A 6,000-nucleotide genomic window follows, 5' to 3' on the forward strand; every position below is an offset into this window, starting at 1 on the left:
AATTTTTCCCCATGGGTGCTCCAGCCCCGGAGCATTCACAGAGTCAGCGCCTATGATTTGAAGTCTCTGGGAACTGAATGTAGGTGAGAAACATGCTTCAGCAAAGATCTTTCACCTGGGAAGACCAGGGAAGCCAGGCCCCTATGCTTCTGTGGAAGGTCTTGACACAGAAAGTCAGCCATGCCTGGGAAGAAGGAATATAAGTGAGCAAAACCGTCTTGAACAAAGACTGTACCTTTTTAGATTCATTTTAGACTTTTATATGTTTGTTTTAAATTTTATTTGCTTGTAACCATCTCTACTTTTATTTCATTTACTCAGCACCACTTAGCTTATGTCCCAATGTTAATTAAAAAAAAAAGTATCTTTACTATAAACCAGCTCAGTCCTGTGTTTGAAGGGAAGAATGCATTTGCCCCAGTTAATAAACTGTGCTATGCTTTTGTCTCTTTAAAGGAACAAATGAACCTTATTATTTCTTTGAGGGGTCAGTAACAGGGCTGGACACTTCAGGGCACATGGTTTGGGGAAACTGAGGGTTGGGTATGTGTTGGGATCACCTTGTGTCCCATGACATGTGGCATTAGGAAAATGTTCTGATCCGTTAATTATAAAGAGATAGATTTCTGTTCAGAATATTAGAGACTGCAGACAGCACACGTATTTTATCTCTGTGGCTGCAAATACTGTCTGTAGAAGTGTGGTTTGCCAGAAAAAAAGAATTAAGAAAAATGGATCCCCTGAGTGCCTGCATGGGATTAGCATCAGAACTGTTTTAGGAATTATGGGCCAAATGGAATGAAGAGAGAAAATACTACTGATATAATATTTATAAAAACAATTTAACGCTACTGTAACTCATAACCTATACTACCTCAACTGCCATATTTTGTCTTTGTCACCCTGCATTAATAATCCAAGAGGATATTTTGTCCTGTCCATAATTCTGTTTATATTTAAAAAGTGTAGTAACAACAAATCTGTTAATTTCAACATCAGAAAACAAAATATTGTTTAAAAATTTAATACTTCTCATGAGTTCAAATGGTGCAATCATGCGATAATGTATAACTGTTCATTGTATTTCTATTAAATCCAGCCTAACCTCGTTCTCTTTCCAAATTTCAATAAAAGACACACTTAGAATGAAAACTATAGACTATCCATGAAAATTAATTGAAATAGATGTTGAAGAAGAAACGTACATGTTAAAATCATCAGTCTAACTATGATATGATGAGTTAATTCAACAACTGCAATGGCCTTGGATCTTCTTAAAACATGCATATTTGTTATTAAATATTCTAAAAGCACTATTAATTATGCCAGCACTGAAAATGCTGCCATATAGCTACTATGGGAATGAACAATAATATATAAAGGCTAGTCTAAAACTATGGCTTTTCATGGCAAAATATTAATGTTAAAACAGGAGAACTTAGACATTTTTAGGTAACTGGAAAGTTATTAAAACAAGAGAGAAGTCAGTGCTAGATTAAGCCAGCTTTTGATTTGGTATTTATAAGAGGCAATATGCACTGTGATCTGATTTACATATTAAACAAATATAACAGATTAACTCAAAAAGTAATTGCTTTTTAAAATCATTTATTTTGAAGCACTAAGTTCTCAATTTCTTTTGAAGCAGTAAGTGAAACATCTACTCACAGAAATATGGAAGTTAAATATGATAGTGTTTATACTTTTACTACTTTGGGATATGGCACACAAGCCCATTTGGGACCCAATTCTTCACTTGCGGGTATGTAGGTAAAGCCTAATCAAACAACCATGGCACCCTTTTGACACTGATTAAGGAAAGCATCCTATTCAGGGAAGCACTGAAGTCAATAGGACTTAAGCACATGCTTAAAGATAAACATATGCTTAAGTGCTTTCCTCATTCAAGTCTTAATAAGAGTTAAAAGAAAATGTTACTCCAACTTGAGAAACAAGATACTGAATTTACAAACAGAAGAAAAACATTTCCTTTTTTTACCATTAGTGTAAAGGAACACTTGAAAGACTTGTATAACCAGTTTTATCAGCTGGGAAAAATGGAACACAGCAGTCTTGGGAGAGAGACTCTCAGTCCTCAGGGGCTGAGTGGGCCCAGAGGGCATTGTATATAACAGTGACAGACAAATTACTAAAGTGCTGAGGCATTGAGGAAGACCTGTGTGACTGCATGGAGCACTACTGACTTCAGCGGGGCCCTGCAAAACAAGGAAACCACCAGCATGTATAAGATTGCAGAATCAGGTCCGAAAGGACAAACAGAAGGACTCTAATGAAACACTGCTCCAATTCTGTACTTACTGTATCAGGAAACAAAAAACAATGAAGAATTACAATGTGAAACATTTTTGAAGGGTAGGAATAGAACAAGTTATTGACAACCAGAAGGTAACAAAGTAATGTAAAGAGTTTAACTTTAAATAGTTCTTTTATTAATTAAACTTAAGGGGACTGATGCCGCTGTCCTTGAAGTTGTTGACAAAGCTTCAACTGACATAAGTGGGTGGAGAATTGGAGCCCAAGGCTCTGATTCTGAAAAGCACCCACCCACGCCCAACTCCCGACAGCAAATGAGAATTTTTTATTTTTTTTCCTTAAGGATTCTAACATGAGCTTAACATTTGGTTTGTCAGACCATTTCTGCTAGCAAAACCTAACTGCCCTGATTCAGAGAAGTACTCAAACAACAAGCCTATTTGCGTTGCTAAAGAGGGACAGACTAAAGAAGTGCAGGTATCAGCACTCAGGGAATCAAAATTTTAAATTATCGATCCTGAAAAGCTTAACATTTGGGTTGTGAGAGCATTTCTGATAGCAGAACCCAACTTCACAAGGTTTTACAGAAAGTGAATGCAAACTGGATGTGAACATGGCAGAAACAATAATATTTAAAAAATGAAATAATATATAAAAGGATTTTTTTTAACTATTCACCCTACTCTAGTTTAGGGAAACATTAAAGGGAATATTAGCATCATGTGACAAGCTGAGACTGTTAATTGTTGACTGCCTATATAAATTATAGCTAATTTAACCAGATATAGAAAACGCCATGGAAGAGGAAAGTTATTCTTACTGGTTTCTTTTAGAAAAGGGAATCTTGTTTAAGAAATTGTTCAGTCTCACTGGACACTGCAGATCTGTAAGGAAACATGGGTATTATTATGTGACTGATCAAAGTAATGAAGATATGATTTATTGATTCAAATAGCCAGGAAACCTAAAACAGTATTTATATAAAATGCAAACTTTTGTAACCATTTTATATAAATATCTTATACTATGTTATACTATCATAGTGAAGAAAAAAAGTGGTGTATACACACACTGAAATCTGCTATCACCAAATGCCACTCCATCTAGCCAACGTTCTTTGAGTGATGTCTTTTAGGTGCCAAATAGTTATTGAAGAAAGATTTGAAAGAGGAAATAGAAGAAGTCTTGTGGATTAATTCACAGAAATCAAGTCACATTTAAGGGGCAACTCAGAACCAAGTTGGGGGCTGAAGTAGAGCTATTGTATAATGCCTTAATCTAATCACAGTCATCCAATCTAATACATACTGAACCTAATTTTCTCTTGTATTGAACCTTGTGCAACCATTTTACAGCAGTTCAAAGTGGCCCCAAAATGCTACCCACGCACAATGGTAGCGTTTTACCGCTTCTATGTACAAGGTGCAGGACAGCAGAGACCGATGTCTACTGTATTATAAATACAAAATTAACAACAACTTTTTAACTATGTAGTGTGTCTTTTCCTTCAAATTATAAGAAAGTCCCTTAAAACTAAAAGCAAAACATTTTCTGAGAAAACGGAAGCCAACAGAAGAAATTTAATAGGATGGTAACTGCTGAAAGTTTGTAAAGCTTACTGCATGATGCCTCATATACCTTAAGGGTATTACAACTGTTTTGAATTATTCTTTTTTTCCTACCCAATAATTTCTTTTGGATCAAAGAAAACGGCTAGAAACATGCCCTTTGGTGCTATGTAATCATGTTTGTATCTTTATAACACATACAGTGCTACACTTAGAAAAATACATTGTTTATCTTACTGGAACCCATAACCCTGCGTCTCTTGATGACAATATTGCCACTTCCCTTTCTTTCTCAGAAAGGTGAGAAATGCCTTTTTGCATTGTTTTTTGTAATAATGTTAATTACCTCTTCCTCCAATCTCAAAAATGTCTACTAATAGATAGAAAGGGAACTTTCCCCAACAGTCTGACTTCTTTAGATGTGAGTCTAGGTGAGAAAGTAGAGCTAGATTTGCTAGTTAATATATTATTTGGTTGGCATTAAGTCGACATGACTTTTAAAACACCTTTGTTTATCTGAAATACTGCTGGAAGATACTGCTTCAACCTTTGACAGTGTGATGATGGCCACACAATGACACACTCCAGCTTACCTTCATTTAACTTCATATGATCTCCAGTTTGATTTGGGCCCAGCTTTTTTATTTCTATAGCTCAGTAGATGTACACAGTATTCTACAATGAGCAAACATGCCAAACAAATAACAGAAAGCCTGCTCTGAAGTGCTTATTGTCCAAATGCACGACATTCTAACAGAGAACGATAAACACAGACCAACAAATAGTACACGTGGTGCAGGATCCACACCAGTCAGCCGCCTAACTGTCAGATGCATAAGGAGATCTCAGAAATGTGTGGCAACTTTAAAAAAATAAGGGTAATAATTATTTTTTCTGTTTCCAGTGATATGCTTAGCACCTGCACATTTCTCTTAGCCATTAAAAAGCCACAATAGTTGCTCTATATTTCTAATTTATTCCCTCCTATCAACTCTTCTCCTTTCCTTGCTTCTCTCATCCACTTATTTTCTTGCTCTCTCCTTCCTACAGACTTTTTCCACTCTGGTTTTTCCACTTCCCTTTTTTCTTGAAACCTTTTTCTCTCTCAGTCCCTCCCCTTATCACTCTTCACCTATTCTCCCTCCTGCAGCCACCTGCTTCCACCTCAGCCTCCTCAGAAAAGCTTCCAGTTTCTGTGCTTGCTGCACCCACAACAGATCACACAGAGAGAGGATTCCCAAGTTCCAGAATATTCCTGTCCATTCACTTTTAAATCATCAGGCAAAGTGTAAAATAGAAATCAGATGGCAAGAACTTTTGGTCAGTATTTGAGACATATTTGTGCTAATGACTTATAAGCACAGGCTTCATATATCAGTACCAGTCCAGAATCCATTCTACTCTATTCAGGTTCACATAATGCACCCATCACTGTCATACCTGAGAGCCAGAAGTGTACTAAATTGTGACTAGCATCTGTCATATGTGATAATTTCCTTATCTCCTCCCCCAAGGGACAATTCTGTGTGGATATTTTCAAAATATTACTTTCTATTGTAAATACAAAAAAAATAAGTATGCTAGCTTAGGGGAATCAGATCCTGAGAAGTCTTTCTGAATGAAGGAGACATTTCCGTGAAGGAGGATAATTCTTTGGAATGTTTGACTCTGTGTTCTACTGTGGACTGTAGGCCATCAGGGTTGATGAAGTGGTTTACTGCTCTGATATGTAATATGGTTGTTATAGAAGCCAAGGAGTAAGCTCTGTGGTGTTGTAATATATCTGTGGTATAGGCTTGGATAAATCCTTTGTGTTTCAGCTTATTTCAGTCTTCATTTTCTGCCCCCAGCACTCAAGCATCTGTCCTTCTCATCTTCAAACAGTGATGGTTATCCAAAAACCAAGGAGCTCTTGGGTAGACAATGGGGGAAGGAACGGCCTTGTAGAGGTCAAAATGTCATTATTTGTGGCTAGAGTAAGATGATGATGGTCAGAACTGGTGAAAATGTTTACAACAAAATTTTTGTTGGTTTGCAGGTGGGAAGAAACACTTGTACTTTATAGCCTGCTGGTTAGAACACCTATATTTGCATCCCTGCTCTGTCTTAATCAGCATGATCTGGGATGAATGCTGCTTTGAATGAGGCAAAGCAAGGA

Source organism: Mauremys reevesii, linkage group 3 (genome assembly GCF_016161935.1).
Source record: "Mauremys reevesii isolate NIE-2019 linkage group 3, ASM1616193v1, whole genome shotgun sequence".
Taxonomy (NCBI): domain Eukaryota; kingdom Metazoa; phylum Chordata; order Testudines; family Geoemydidae; genus Mauremys; species Mauremys reevesii.